We start from the raw sequence: 16686 nt of genomic DNA, 5'->3' as shown, positions 1-16686 counted from the left end.
ATAGTAATTGTTTGGATTTTTTTTTTTTTTTTTTTTGCCAAATTTGGGTTAACACAATTATCACCAACATACTTTAAAACAGATATTTTTGTTGGTGATGGTGCTGGTGGACTTTTGAAGGAAAATTCTCTGTATGAAAACGGGAATTGACAAGTAAAATCAGTGAAATGTTTAAGATCGCATAGTTGAAGGCTCTCAGACCCAATAAAATGCTAAAATTGAAAAGGATGCTAATCACAGTACAGACTGAGAAAACACACGCTGCAAAAATAGTAGCTACCAAACGAATATGTTTTTTAGAGCTAAAAGTCACTGGGATTACTATTTAGGGTTACACTGTTAGTGAAACATGGATTAATAAAAGACAATGAAAATGGAATCAGAATTCCTCTGTATTCCTTAAGAGTGATTGATTCTAGGATTCAGCTAACTTTAAGCTCCTGATCCAAGATAAGATTTTAAAAGGAATATTTATTTCCAATCTTTTTAATGCTTTCAAGACAATAGATGTCACATCTGGCCTCTGGAATAAACACCTCTTTCTGCACTTGTTATGAGAGCTGCTGCAAATAAAAGACAAGACTGGATGCACTTGGAATTCCAGGTCCTGGGGTGAAACCAGACTCCTACTGAAGCAGTATGAGGCTCTGGATGTAGGAACCATTAACACTACCAATCAGGAATGAGCCCCTGACAAGGCACTGCCCGACCCTGGAGGGTAGCACCGGCATTGATGAGGCCCAGAGCCCCTAGGGCATTCAGGTTCCTAGCCTGTCCTGGCAGAAAGGACTTCTTGTAGGGACTGTTGATCGTGAGGGACCTAATTAGGGAAACCCAGGTGATTGTGTTAAACCCAGAGGACAGGGAGAGGTGGGAGGGGCCCATTTTTGTCTAAGTTGCCAGATCAAAAGTCAGAGGCAGCTTCAGACAGAGCTGGTCCCAGGTGGTTGCTACACGGATGGACTGCAGATGAGCTGTCGAATTCATCTCTTTTTTTTTTTTTTTTTGCGGTACGCGGGCTTCTCACTGTTGTGGCCTCTCCCGTTGCAGAGCACAGGCTCCGGATGCGCAGGCTCAGCGGCCATGGCTCACGGGCCCAGCCGCTCCGCGGCATGTGGGATCTTCCCGGACCGGGGCACGAACCCGTGTCCCCTGCATCGGCAGGCGGACTCCCAACCACTGCGCCACCAGGGAAGCCCCCTCATCTTTTTTTAAATGTAAAATCCTTGATGCAATCCACTTCAGTTTGTTGTTGTTGTTGTTGTGTGTGTGTTTTGTTTTGTTTTTGGCTGCGCTGGGTCTTCGTTGCTGTGTGTGGGCTTTCTCTAGTTACAGTGAGCAGGGGCTACTCTTGGTTGTGGTGCGTGGGCTTCTCATTGCAGTGGCTTCTCTTGTTGCGGAGCACGGGCTCCAGGCACACAGACTCAGTAGTTGGGGCGCACGGGCTTAGTTGCCCCGCGGCATGTGGGATCTTCCCAGACCAGGGCTCGAACCTGTGTCCCCTGCATTGGCAGGTGGATTCTTAACCGCTGGACCACCAGGGAAGTCCTTGAGCTAATCTTCGATACTGCATGCTGACCCTGTCTGTGACCACTGGACCCTGGCAAACTACCAACTGAACAGTGACTAAACTCTGCCTGGTCTGACCCTGTGACCACTGCATCCTGGCAGACGACCAACTAAACAGTGACTAAACTCTGCCTGGTCTGTCCAGCTATGCTTAATCCAGATCAGTAGCCCTGGGACCATTTATCCTTTAGTTAGCACTAGGACGATGATCCAAACGCCTCTTTAAAAGGCTTCACAGATGCCTGAGCCTTCACATTTACACTGGATTACAGGTCCAGCTGATGCACCAATCCACTTTTTTTCTACTACAATTTCGTGGAATCTAGCTCCAAGCACCAAGTGGCACATCATGGGCTCTCAATAAATATTAATTGACTGGCAGACCTCCATTAGCAAACAGCCATGACCACCATTAAACAGTTACCCTTCCTTCCATCCGTTTAGTCATTTACTCATTCGAAACATTTATTCAGTGCCGGTTATGGATCAGAACTGTGTTAGGCACTGGAAAAGCCAAGACGATGCAGGTGGTGTGTTCCAGGAGCTCACAGGCCACTGAAGAGTCCTGGAGACATGGAGCATCCTGTATCCACGTAAAGAGGTAGAAGCATCAGGTCGTCTTTATCACACTCCAGTCTTCCAGATGCCTTGCTCCAGATCAGCCTCCTTCAAAGAACTGCTCTAATCATTTTATTCTTAGAGGATCACAGAGTTGATCAGACCTAGAATTCTGAGCAAGTAGTGTTATTACCAGGAAATGACAAATGACACAGCAGCAAAGGGCAGTATTGATTAGTACTTGATTAGGGGACCAAGCTCAGCTGAAACAAGGACTTCACCTGGTGATGCTCCGGGGGTGGGGGGGGGGGGTAGGCAGTAGCCAAGACCAAGAATGAGGAAAACAGCCAAGGAGACAGGAGATGGGAGCTCGGGGAGCAGTTACTGGAAGGATGCAACCAAATTCTACTGAGTAATATCTGTCTTGGATGAGGTCATTCTCCTTACCCTCCGATTTTATTTTTTAATTTCTGAATATAAAGTTGTAATATACATTAATTTTAGAAAGTCTGAAGAGTATGGAAAAATACAGAAATGATCATATCCCACCACCTAGAAGCAGCCTCAGCTAAACATTTAGTATAGTCAGTACTTCCTTACTTGTTTCTTTTTTTAAATAATTGAGATAATACTGCTCTTAAAATTTTATAACTTGCTCTAAAAAAATAAAGCTTCATAAAAAACATGAATACTTCATAAATATTTCAATGGCTACACAGATATGCCATTGGACAAATGTTTAATAAGATAATGAACTTTTCTCTTAGTAATAAGTTTTCACTATTTTTCCTAACGTTTTGTGGCTATGCATAACTCTACGTTCAACATCTTACATTTTGGAAGGTTACCTTAGTGTGGATCCTCAGAAGGATCGCTAGATCCCAAGACATGAAAAACTTAGAGTCATAACACATACTGCAAATTGCTTTCTAAATAAAGCAGTTTGAAATTAGAACAAAAAACGTTTTGTCATTTAGAAGTAGTATGTGAGAGTGCTCTTTTCAAAACAGCATTGGGAATTCTTGTTAAAAATAATCTTTGCTGGGCTTCCCTGGTGGCGCCGTGGTTGAGAGTCCGCCTGCCGATGCAGGGGACACGGGTTCGTGCCCCGGTCCGGGAAGATCCCACATGCCGCGGAGCGGCTGGGCCCGTGAGTCATGGCCGCTGAGCCTCCACGTCCGGAGCCTGTGCTCCGCAACGGGAGAGGCCACAACAGTGAGAGGCCCGCGTTACTGCAAGAAAACCCCCCCAAAAACCAAAAAACTTTGCTAATTGTTTTGTATTTCTTTTGAAGTTAAACAGCAAAGATGGTAGCTGTTGACCAAAAGTTTGTGCTCACTTTTTAAAAAACATATCTATTTATTTATTTTTGGCTCTGTTGGGTCTTCGTTGCTGCGCGCGGGCTTTCTCTAGTTGCGGCGAGCAGGGGCTACTCTTGGTTGCGGTGCGCGGGCTTCTCACTGCAGTGGCTTCTCTTGCTGCGGAGCATAGGCTCTAGGCACACAGGCTTCAGTAGCTGTGGCACACGGGCTCAGCAGTTGTGGCGCACGGGCTTAGTTGCTCCGCGGCATGTGGGATCTTCCCGGACCAGGGCTCGAACCCGTGTCCCCTGCACTGGCAGGTGGATTCTTAACCACTGCTCCACCAGGGAAGGCCTCTCACCTTTCCTTAGCGTGAGTTTGTACTAGGAGGGAGGCGGTGGTCCAGCCAGGGACTATTTCCCAGTCCACCCTGCATCCCAGTGTGTCCAGTGATGCAGTGTTGCTGATGCACTGTGGGCAGGAGAGATGCGTGTCACGTCCAGGCCAGGTTTTCTCAGGAAGCATGTGTGCCTTCTCCACTTACTGTTCCCCTTCTGGGTGGCTGAAGAGGGCCCTGTGGCCCCAGGGGATGGCAGAGCCGCAAGGTAGAAGAACCTGGATGCCTCAGTCATCATGGGAGGAAAGCCACTGCCAGCTAAGCACAGCTGAATTGACTGGACTGTTTCATGAGCAAGAAATAAATGTTTATTACATTAACTCACGGAAACGTTGGTAGTCACTTGTTACAGTAGCTAGCTTTATCCTCCCCAACATAGGTATCCACATAAAAGACGATCACACAGAGAGGACACCAAGTGCTCCTTTTCTTTCATTTTAACTGTAGAAGCCATATATATGTGTCACAATGAACATGAAAAATGCATTACCTAAAAATTAGGAATGGAATTGATGTCTCACACAACCACATTTTCAACCATTCATCTATCCATCCAGGCCATCATTTAACAAATATTAGGGGTCACTCATGTGTAAGACACTGAGAATTGGTTTCTGTGATTTCCTAAGCACATCCAGATGACCCCCAAATGACCTAGGCGCTGCGTACCATCCTACTTAGAGCCGGTGGCAGTCCACCCCGCACAGATGTATCAGGAGCACTTCCGTTAGGGAAGGAGGTGAGATTTCAAGGTTGTGCAGCTCACACACGTTTAGGGAGTGTGGACAGCCACTACCCCCAAGGACAGTTTTGGGGAAGAGGGTCCACAGACTGGATTGAACCAGGAACGTATTGGTTATCAGGGTGATCCATGGACGCTCTGAGACCAGAGAGAAGAGAAAGCATCCTTGGGAAGAGCCCAGATGGGGGGATATGAAAAGTCAGGCGGGAAGTGGTCTTCGCGTTCTGCCGCGGATGCGTGAGCAGACCCTCCGGCGCTTCTCGGCAGGCAGGACAGTGAGGGCCCTTTCTGTTCCTTGACGAGGAGTGGCGTTCAACAGGTCAAGTTCAGAACAGTATTTTTTTTCCTGTTACTACTTTCTGGTTTTGAGCTGTATCTTGGATAAACCGAGGCCCGCTGTCTTGCTTTGTTTTGCCTTTACCCCCTCAGCAAGTTCATGTCCTTCTGGTATGTCATCAACTCAAAAGTCTCAGTCCAAAGTCTCCTCTAAACACCATCGAAAGCAGATGTGGGGGAGACTCCAATTCCTCTCCAGCCGTGAATCTCTGGTTCCAAACCACAGTGGTGAGGCAGGCATAGTACAGACATAGGAAGGACAGAGCGCCCAGCACCTCCAAAATGCAACAGGGCAAGGGTGGGTCACACCTCAAGGTTCAGGGATAACCTTGGGCTCGGTGTTCTGGCCTCTGGCCCATCTCACGAGGTTCTGCCTTCCAGACACAGGGATTCTGGAGCCCGCCTTTGCAGGGCTCTAGAGGGCCTGCACCGGGGACTTTGCTGGGTGGGAGCCCAGGCGTGCGGCTCTCTCCACGGGAACTCACCACACCACAGCTGAGCCCACTGGCTCCCCTCTGCTGTCCCGCTGGCGTGGCCCTAGCGGGGGCTCTCAGCAGGAGCCCCACTCCCCCCTCGGTTCTCTGCCTGGACCTGAGGCTCTTGGAGGCATCCTTTGAAGTCTGGGAGGAGGCAGCTATGTCCCCATAGCTTTGCTCCACCAGGGGGGCGATGGAGTGCAGGGGGTGGGGCAGAGCCCCTCCTTTGAAATCGGTGGACCCCAGGCCCTTGCTCTCAGGGCCTGTGATGGGAGGGGCAGGCCTGATTCTCACAATAATTGATCAACAATTCCATCTTTGTCATGTCTCTCCCCTTGCTTTTTTTTTTTTTTTTTTTTTTTTTGCGGTATGCGGGCCTCTCACTGTTGTGGCCTCTCCCGTTGCGGAGCACAGGCTCTGGACGCGCAGGCTCAGCGGCCATGGCTCACGGGCCCAGCCGCTCCGCAGCATGTGGGATCTTCCCGGACCGGGGCACGAACCCGTGTCCCCTGCATCGGCAGGCGGACTCTCAACCACTGCGCCACCAGGGAAGCCCTCTCCTTGCATTTTATTATAAGCAGTCAAGAGGCATGGGGCAATTTCTCTGACACTTTGAAATTTTCTCAGCCAAATATGCAGTTTCACCCCTCGAAAGCCGTACCTTCCACAAAAGCCTCCGAGGTGAGCCTAATTCCTCTAAGCTCGTTGCTACTTTGTAACAAGGTTGGCCTCTTCTCCATCACTCAGTCATCTGTTTGTCATTTCTATCTGTGATCTCATCAGAATGGGCTTCCTTGTCCACATTCCCACCAAAACTCTGTTCAGGATTCCTTAGTTATTCTCTAAAAAACTGAGGCCTTCTCTAGAAGTCTATTCTTTTCTTTCTGGTCTCTGACCAGAATCGCCCTTCGTGGTCTGTTCATGGCAACTGGGCTTCTTCCAGCAGGAACCTCAAAGCTTTTCCAGCCTCTCACCATTACCCCATTCCCAAGCGTCTTCCACATTCTTATGGATTTGTTACAGCGGCATCCTACTCTCGGTACCAACGTCTGCCTTACTCGGTTAGGCCTGCTATAACAAAAGCCCACAAACTGGTGGTTTATACACAACAGACATTTATTCCTGTAGTTCTGGAGGCTGTGAGCCCGAGATCATGGCACTGGTAGATTCCGTGTCTGCTGAGGACCTTCCTCCTAGCTGACGGCTGTCTTTTCACTGTACCTGTACCCGCATCGGCAGTAGGGGCGAGGGAGCTCTGTGGGGTCGCTTTCATAAGGGCACTAATTCCCTCCTAAGGGCTCTGCCCTCATGACCTCATGACCTCCCAAAGGCTCCACCTCCTCACCGCATCACAATGGGTGTTAGATTTTTAACATATGAATTTGTGGGCACATAATCCGTCAACCTATAGCACCTGCCAGATAACTTATTTCTGAATAAATGGAAAATTCTTTTTTGCTTAACATTTGGGACATTTGAGTCATGGAAATAGGTGGTTTTCCTCTTTTTAGGCACAAATATTCTCTCACTGTTGACGCCGCACCGAACTCCAGGCCTTTCCCTTTCGTAAATCACCACCATGAAATTGACGAGAATGGCTTCAGAGGCCACCCACAAAGAAGGAGGTAAACTCTGTTCCTTCTGTCCTCAGGCTTCATGTCCTCTTCCCAGGGAAATGCGTACTTGTCACAGGGCTGTTTATTGCTAGGTCTCTTAGACTCAGAGCACCTTGTCATGCCTACAGCTGCAGTGCAGCTGCTTCTTTGCACGCTTTTCTGCTTAGGTAGGAATCATTGCTTGATTACATTAGCCACTGGAGGGCTCCATCCCAGTTTCCAGGGAAAAAAACGTCTGCAATTGTACTTTCCTGGCACATAACTGCGTCTCTGCAGTTGTCAGTGGGTCATACCTATTTATACAGGTGACATAAGGAGCCAGGACATAGAGCTCGGCTACATTCAGAATGTTCATTTGAAAAGTCCAGAGATTCTTCTGGAAGCCTAGAGTGTATTTCTGTGGGAAATAGCATGAAAATGAGACTTGAATTGATAAGCTCTGGTTTATTTTATTTTTATCTCAGGCATCTTAAAATTCATAGCAACAGGATATGCAGTTCATTTACAGGTGTCGCATGAAAAAAACACTTATTGTTATGCACTATCCATTACTTTTCTTCCTGTCCAATGAAAAGACTTTTATTATAATCCAGTCTGATGGTCCAGATGCTGCATACCTTCACTTTCACAGTGCTTCCTAGCATGTTCTACAAGATGACAATAGCTATTACCAGAAGAAAATTATCGGGACCTCCAGGAGGAACAAAATTGAGTGCAATTCTTTACTACAGAGCTTATCAGCACACCATTCTGCAACTCCTAGAGAGGCATTTTATGCACATTTGCTGCTCTTCTTGGAGATGAAAAGCAAGGTTTCAAACATTACTATATCAAAAAAACATGCCTGAAAAGAGAATCCAAAACCTGAGACCATACCTCTTCTGAGAAACGGGGAAAACCACATGGAAAGTATAAATTATTGTATTGCCTGATGCTTTTGGAATTTCCTCCTGGACCTCATTGACAGGAACCCTTATAGGCATTACAACACAGGGGCAGACCCAGCAGTAACCGGGACACCCCCAGTTTTGAAGTTCTAGCTCACTCTCCTGTAGCTCTCAAGGGCTGCACTTACCATTTTATTTGTCTCTTTTTAATTTGGAGAAAAAAGTAGTAGCTAGGGAGTCTGGTAAATGCAAACTCTTGGTGACAAATGTGACTGTGTTTGTGGCTTAAAGCACATGAGCCCAGACCAGGGGAGAGATGGTCCCGTAGGGGATGAAGGAGCAGCGTGTGAGCTGCTGATTTTGAAAGAAAAATCACTAGTCTCATCATTTCACAATGAAATAACTCTATACATCACCAAACATAACAATAGGTAATACATACTTTTTAAAAAATAAAAATAAAAAAGGTATTTTGTGGCTACTGAGAACTCACTGAAAATCGTGACTGGCTTTGGGTAGATGAATTGATTTTTCTTAGTTTTGACGGATCCACTCTCTAGATCATCCTGCTGTTGAATTCCCTAGTCTGAGTCTATTTCCTGCATCGCTCATGTCTCCCCACCCCGAACCTACCCTCTAAACACACCAGAAGGTTAAACCAAAGCAGCCTGCCCTATTGGACACTTTTTTTTTTTTTTTTTTTTTTTGCGGTATGCGGGCCTCTCAGTGTTGTGGCCTCTCCCGTTGCGGAGCACAGGCTCCGGACGCGCAGGCTCAGCGGCCATGGCTCACGGGCCCAGCCGCTCCGCGGCATGTGGGATCTTCCCGGACCGGGGCACGAACCCGTGTCCCCTGCATCGGCAGGCGGACTCTCAACCGCTGCGCCACCAGGGAAGCCCCCTACTGGACACTTCTGATTGGCATTTTTATTTATCTGGGTTGAGGAAAAGGAGAGGAACCAGCATGAGCTGCCCAGGTGCATGAATACAGGACTGTGCAGATACAGACCCTCCTGTACAGGGCTGTCAGATCAAATCCTGCTGCCATAGGAAATAAAGAAGTAAACCCAGGCAGGAGCTCAGGAAAAACCTGTCATGTAGCCAGCACCAGGGGCGCTGGGAGCTCGCAAATGGGACACATATCTTCCAGACACGCTCTTCGGTTAGAGTTTTTTTTTTTTAATACAATTTGAAAAAAATTTACTTATACTTATTTATGGCTGCGTTGGGTCTTCATTGCTGAGCGCGGGCTTTCTCTAGTTGCTGCAAGCGGGGGCTACTCTTCGTTGTGGTGTGCGGGCTTCTCAATGCGGTGGCTTCTCTTGTTGCAGAGCATGGGCTCTAGGCACACGGGCTTCAGTAGTTGTGGCTTGCAGGTTCAGTAGTTGTGGTGCATGGGCTTAGTTGCTCCATGGCATGTGGGATCTTCCCGGACCAGGGATCGAACCCGTGTCGCCTGCGTTGGCAGGCAGATTCTTAACCACTGCACCACCAGGGAAGCCCTAGAGTTCTTAAAGGCTGCTCTTAGAGTGGAGATGGTGGAGTCCACTGCCCTGTTTAACCCCGAGACTATCTTCGTCGCTCCTGCTGAGGTGACTCCTTTGGTCAAGTATCAGATTAGCCACACCTGAGCCATCGTTCTCCTTTCCTCACTTTGTTCCTTTGTCTGTTATTCCACCTCCACCTCCCATTTTGGAAAGTTCTCTCCAGGGTTCAGAAATAGACAATGTTGGTTCGAATCTCTGATCCTTCACTTCCCAGCTATGAGAACTTAGACAAATTACTTGATATCACCAGGCTTTAATTTTCTCAGCGGTAACTACAGATAATAATAGTACCCCCTTCACAAGGTTGTTGAAGGGATTAAGGGGTAATATCCATGTAAAACACCATATTGAGCTATTATTATTACACAGCATTCACATCTCAGATTCACATCCCACTCCCTCATAAAGTCTTCTCTGATGAGCCATGTTGGAAAGGATAGTTTCCTTTGCTAATTTCTTGTAGCACTTACTGTGCTCATGACCAACAGGGCCATAGTCTACGCGGCCTTGTGGTCTAGGTATTTGTGTACATGTTTTCTCATCAGAACTAGAGGCAAAGTTTCTGGAGGGCAGGGAGTGTCTTATGCAGTATCTAGCATAGTGTTATCCTGTAAATTTTTATTAAGTCAAAAAGTCAAATGGATATTTTAATGAATTTGTCGAGTCAATCAAAGGTGTAGGTGGTCAGGAACCAGTAGCGATCTTAATCCATTACTCACATATCTGGAGAACTGGGGCTGGGATTCAGCTCCTGGGGACCCAGAGGCACCTGAGTGAGTGGGTGCCCAGGTGTGGGAATGAGAGGCCAAGGAGAGAGAAGCCCCAGGTCCACTTGGCCGTGTCAGACCTTAGCTGAGAGAGGAGACGTTAACTCTGAACGAAGATTGAAATTTTAACTCATTGCACCAGACTGGATATAGTCGTCACTGAATCGAAACAAATTTTTAATGACTTAACATTGCTGGAGGCTTTTGGATATCTCAGGGTGACTGTAAGAATTTTTGTCCAAATGCAATTGGAAGAGCCTGCCCAGAGAGTGGATCTGAATGGTCAGGTGGGGTTTCACACCAGGAAGCCTGCTGCAAGGTACCAGGTTCATGAGCTGACTCAGTGTGGCCTTGGCCAGTGGAACAGCAGCGAGAGATAGAAGCATCTGCAGGGCGGGGAATGAGAGGGAAGACCATCCCCTTACCCACGGTCTCACGGCTATTACCACCTCCATCTCTCCAGCTGCCTTGACTGCTGCAGAGGACGTGGTGGTTTCCGAGACCCTGGGCTTTTACTTCTCTCTCCCCCAGGTGACAACCTCCTGCCACCTCCCGTGAGCTCCCTCCCCAAGTCACTGCCCAGCTTTTGCTTCTTGGGCCTCACAGGTCAAGCCAGGAGCAAACCCTCCAACTGACCAGGCTCTCAGGGAAGTTCTGATTCTTCCAAATCTCTGTTAGATTGCTTTTATCCTAATGTTTCTATTGGGACGCAATTGCCAGTTGCCATGGTATTCTGTGCAAACAGAAGCTCTTTTATTCTGTGGGATGCTTTCATCATGCAGTGTCTGTCACAGAATGAACTGCTATTAGAACCAGTTTATAGGTTACACCTCTAGTTGGCAAGCCCTTGAGATTTTATTATGCGTGTTAGCTGCACCTGATATCCATTTGAGACCCAGCGCTCACAAATTATTCCACGTGAAATTGTGAACTCTCAATTAGGTGCCGTTGATATTGGCTTGGGGAGAAAAATGTACGTTTTGAGGGCTGGCAGAGATAGGAACTAGGTAGACCATTTTCCTTTAATGCCTAGGGATTTGGGTAATAATTACAGAACCCAGGTTTCACTGTAGCATCATAGCAAACACTAGTTCAGCAGCCAAAGGTAGAAACTAAGTTGAGGATGGTTGTTTTGTCATCTCTCCAGCTTCTATTTCTTTTTTTTATTGAAGTATAGTTGATGTACAATATTATATTGAATATGTTACAGGTGTACAATATAGTGATTCACAATTTTTAAAGGTTATACTCCATTTATAGTTATTATAAAATATTGGCTATAGTCCCTGGGCTGTACAATTATGTCCTTGTAGCTTATTTTATACCAAATAGTTAGCACCTCTTAGTCTTGTACCCCTATGTTGCCCCTCCCCGCTTCTCTCTCCCCAGATATTGTTCTCAATATCTGTGAGTACGTCTTTTTGTTATATTCATTAGTTTGTTGTATTTTTTTTACATTCCACATATAAATGATATACAATGTTTGTCTTTCTCTGTCTGACTTATTTCACATAGCATAATGCCTTCCAAGTCCATCCATGTTGCTGCAAAAGGGCAAAAATTCATTCTTTTTCATGGCTGAGTAATATTCCATTGTATATATGTACCATATCTTCTTTATCCATTCATCTGTCAGTGAACATTTAGGTTGCTTCCATGTCTTGGCTATTGTAAATTCTGCTGCTATGAACATTGGGGTGCATGTATCTTTTTGGATTAGTGTTTTTGTTTTTTTTGGATATATCCCCAGGAATGAATTGCTGAGTTACCGTTCTATTTTTAGTTTTTTGAGAAACCTCCATACTGTTCTCCACAGTGGCTGCACCAACTTACATTCCCCCCCAACAGTGCAGGAGGGTTCCCTTTTCCTCATATCCTCATTAACATTTGTTATTTGTCCACCTTCCTTTTCTTTTTTGTTTTGGCTGTACCACTTGGCTTGTAGGATCTGAGTTCCCCGAACAGGGATTGAACCCAGGCCCTCTGCAGTGAAAGTGCAAAGGCCTAACCACTGGACCGCCAGGGAAGTCCTGAGCTTCTTTCTCATCTCTGCCTTGTCATTGCCTCTCCAGTCCACACTGTCACCCATGACTTCCCACTTTAGAGCCCTGAATTTGTAACTTCTGAATAGTGTCCCCCTTTCCAGACTCTCCTGCCCTTCAGTGATAATTTATCACTGCTAAGAAAACAGCTGGAAGTACGACATATAAAGCAAGCTCAAGCTATTAGTGGGAGCTAATGGCTGAATGCATGGCACTGGAGCTTGAGAGACCTGTTTTTTTTTCTCTCTTTTTATAAAAATTTATTTATTCATTTTTGGCTGCGTTGGGTCTTGGTTGCTGCGCACGGGTTTTCTCTAGCTGTGGCAAGTGGTGGCTTCTCTTGTGGCTCACGGGCTCTAGGTGTGCGGGCTTCAGTAGTTGTGGACCATGGGTTTAGTTGCTCCACAGCATGTGGGATCTTCCCGGACCAGGGCTCGAAACCGTGTCCTCTGCAATGGCAGGCGGATTCTTTTTTTTTTGGCCGTGTTGGGTCTTCATTGTTGCGCACGAGCTTTCTCTAGTTGCGGCGAGTTGGGGCTACTCTTGGTTGTGGTGCACGGGCTTCTCATTGTGGTGGCTTCTCTTGTTGCAGAGCATGGACTCTAGGCATGCGGGCTTCAGTAGTTGTGGCACGTGGGCTCTGTAGTTGTAGCTCATGGGCTCAGTAGCTGTGGCGCAGGGGCTCCGTGGCATGTGGGATCTTTCCGGACCAGGGCTTGAACCCGTGTCCCCTGCATTGGCAGGCGGATTCTTAACCACTGCGCCACCAGGGAAGACCCTCTCTCTCTTTTTTTAATTGCAGTATAGTTGATTTACAATGCTGTGCCTATCTCTGCTGTACAGCAAAGTGACTCAGTTATACACATATATACATTCTTTTTTTCATATTCTCCATTATGGTTTATCATAGGATATTGACTGTAGTTCCGTTTCCATCATGGTTTATCATAGGATACTGACTATAGTTCCATGTTCTACATTAGGACCTTGTGGTTTATCCACTCTGAATGTAACAGTTTGCATCTACTAACCCCAAACTCCCAGTCCATCCCTCCCCCTCCCCCCCTCCCTCTTGGCAACCACAAGTCTGTTCTCTATGCCTGTGAGTCTGTTTCTGTTTTGTAGATAGGTTCATTTGTGCCATATTTTAGACTCCACATATAAATGATATATGGCATTTGTCTTTCTCTTTCTGACTTACTTCACTTACCTCTAGTTTCATCCATGGTGCTGCAAATGGCATGATTTCATTCTTTTTTATGGCTGAGTAATACTCCATTGTATGAGTGTATCTCTCTCCCTCTCTCTCTCTGTCTCTCTCTCTCTCTCTCTCTATATATATATATATATATCGCCATCTTCTTTATCCATTCATCTGCTGATGGACACTGATGTTGCTTCCGTGTCTTCACTATTGTAAATAGTGCAGCTATGAACATAGGGTTGATGTATCTTCTTGAATTATAGTTTTCCCCTGGTATATGCCCAGGAGTGGGATTGCTGGCTCATATGGGAGTTCTATTTTGCACCAACTTACATTCCCACCAACACTGTAGGAGGGTTCCCTTTTCTCTAGACCCCCTCCAGCATTTTGTTATTTGTAGACTCTCTACTGATGACCATTCTGACTGGTGTGAGGTGATACCTCATTGTAGTTTTGAATTTCTCTAATAATTAGTGTTGCTGAGCATCTTTTCATGCGCCTACTGGCCATCTGTATGTTTTCTTTGGAGAAATGTCTATTAAGGTCTTCTGCCCATTTTTGGATAGGGCTCTTTGTTTTTTTTGCTGTTGAGTTGTATGAACTGTTTGTATATTTTGGAGATTAAGCCCTTGTTGGTCGCATCTTTTGCAAATACTTTCTCCCATTCCGTAGGTTGTCTTTTCATTTTTTTTTTATGGTTTCCTTTGCTCTGCAAAATCTTATAAGTTTGATTAGGTCAAACTTAGGTTTGATTTGTTTATTTTTGTTTTTATTTCTATTGCCTTGGGAGACTGACCTAAGAAAACGTCGGAACAAAAATATGCCACGCTTCATAAATTTGTGCGTCATCTTTGCGCAGGGCCATGCTAATCTTCTCTGTATCATCTCCATTTTAGTATAAGTGTTGCTGAAGCGAGCACAGGAGACCTGCTTTTAAACTGTGATGGGAAAAATCAACTTTGCAAGATGCTAGTGCGGCAGGGGCCCCAGCTTGAGCCAACCCCCAAGAAGTGTATTCTCATCGGGGATATGTCTGGAGGAGAGTGGTGTCTGCGGAGCCTCAGGGAAGGATGGAAGGATGAGGGCAGCTTGATGGATCAGAGCGCAGATTCTGCGGCCAGGGGACCTGCCTGGGGTCAGGTCCCCCAGCTCTACTGCCTAGTGGCTGGTGCCAGTCTCGGACAAGCTGCTCCACCTCCTTTTACCACTGGGGGTGCTGGCAGTTGCATGCCTCTCAGGGGGGGTTTAAGTTGACCTGTGTAGCCCACTTCAAGCAGAGTGTGGCAGGGATCACGTGCTCTGACAGCTGTTAATGTGGCTGTGTCTCTCCAGCCCCGCGTGCTGGACGCCTGTCGAGCTGGCAGAGAGAGGACGGCGCGACACCGGGGCACGGCAGCCCTGTGTTTATCCTCAGCCGAAAAAGTGTGACCCAGAGAGGGAAAAGGTCTGTCTGCCTGTTACCTGGAGCAACGCGACTTACTGTGGTGCAGTGCAGACCCCAGGCTGTAAAGGCCCCAGGGTTCCCTCCTTGGGAGACAGTGCAGACTCCACGAGGGCGCAGCCCCGATGCTGCCGGCGAGGGCCGCGGAGTGTGAATGGAGGGCTGCACGCGGAGGCACACGGCTTACAAGAGCAGGCTGGGAGCAGTTCGCCCTGATCTGTAACTTGTATGGCCCATACAGATGCACGGCTGGCAGCCCTTGGGAGGCTCCAGTTACCCCAGTAGAAGAGATCTCGTGAAATCGATCGACTCTTGGAGACTCCTCTTTTCTTGCTTTCTTAGCTTCCCCTCCTTCCTAAACCATGCCGTTTTCCCCTAGACATTTGCGTTTTTTTTTTTTTTTTTTTTTTTTTTTTGCGGTACGCGGGCCTCTCACTATTGTGGCCTCTCCCGTTGCAGAGCACAGGCTCTGGACGCACAGGCTCAGCGGCCATGGCTCACGGGCCCAGCCGCTCCGCAGCATGTGGGATCTTCCCCGACCGGGGCACGAACCCATGTCCCCTGCATCAGCAGGCGGACTCTCAACCACTGCGCCACCAGGGAAGCCCAACATTTGCGTTTTAAACATAGTTTTGGTCGTGTCTATGGGAACCGGAAACCAGGCTGGGAAGCTATTTACCCATTGCCTCTACTCACGGCTTGGGGGGTCTTTCCCGTGGAAGCTGCCTCAATCTCCCCACTGCCCCCCCCACAATATTACTCATTGATAAAAGACAATTAATAAAATACACAGACACAAATACCGTTAACGAGGCCGAGATAATACCGGAGCAATAGTGATGTTCTGTGCTGGCTGATGATGTAATTTACTCTGACAGGCGTCACCTCAATGCTCTGTAGGTATGAAGGGACCTGGGTGTGCTCCTGTCCTGTGTTCTTACTGAAAGAAGGAGCTGGCTCGGGCTTGAGGACTGACCTCGGGTGCCCCAGGCAGGGCAGGTCCCGCTCAGCGTCGCAGACTTCAGCCCCTAACCGCCCTCTAGATGACTGCTTTCTATGCTCATGCTGTCTTTCCAGGTAGATGATCATTTCTTGGGGACAAGAGTCCTTGTACAATTCTTTGGTATTTCTGCAGTATTTTAGCAAAGTCCACAACATAGTAAAGCCTTACTAAATATAAACAAATTAGTGCCAGGGAGAAGACATTTCCTCTGTACAGTTCACGTGGCATCCCCGCTCTTCCTGTTTGTGTGCTGTTTCCCCCATGAGGAGGGATGCGTCCCATCCGCTTCGTTCCTCTTACTTCTCCACACCTTCCCTTGGAAGGTGGCTGGTGTGGACTTTCTACATAACAGGCAAGACATTGCTGCCGTGTCAGTTATACTGAAACAAGGAGTGAGGATTCACAGGAAAGCTGACTGTAAGAAAAAAATTCTTTTCATTTGTAAACTCAGCTCTGTTGTGACTCGGCAGGGACGGTGAACAGACACAGGATGCAGCGGCAGTCTAGTGGGTCTGAGTACCATCAGACATGCGCATGGAGATGAACATGTGGTAGAACAGAACGCAGAAATGAGAAACAGGTCTTTACAGATGGATCCTCATTAATTTATTCAACAAGAGTCATTTTGTCCCCATTTTGTTGGAGCAAACTTTTGCTACCCATGCACATGAGACACTTACTTGCACAACTGCCCTTATGCATTTCTGCATACACCACATTTTGAGAATGCAGTTGAGAATTGGGTTTTTGCTCACAACTGCTCTCTTTCACTGCGTTGACAGAGAGATGATTGTTAACAGA

The 16686-nt window shown here is 47.1% G+C and overlaps 1 non-coding gene across 1 annotated transcript; it reads right to left on the bottom strand.

Moving 5' to 3' along the window:
- Positions 1 to 14255: 14255 nt before the first annotated feature.
- On the bottom strand, positions 14256 to 14361 carry LOC132524002 (U6 spliceosomal RNA). Its single transcript, XR_009541768.1, has one exon. It is a non-coding gene; the product is annotated as a U6 spliceosomal RNA (small nuclear RNA).
- Between the last annotated feature and the right edge of the window lie 2325 nt (positions 14362 to 16686).

The sequence above is a fragment of the Lagenorhynchus albirostris genome, chromosome 7, assembly GCF_949774975.1.
Source record: "Lagenorhynchus albirostris chromosome 7, mLagAlb1.1, whole genome shotgun sequence".
NCBI lineage: Eukaryota > Metazoa > Chordata > Mammalia > Artiodactyla > Delphinidae > Lagenorhynchus > Lagenorhynchus albirostris.
This window is presented reverse-complemented; position numbering and strand designations above follow the sequence as displayed.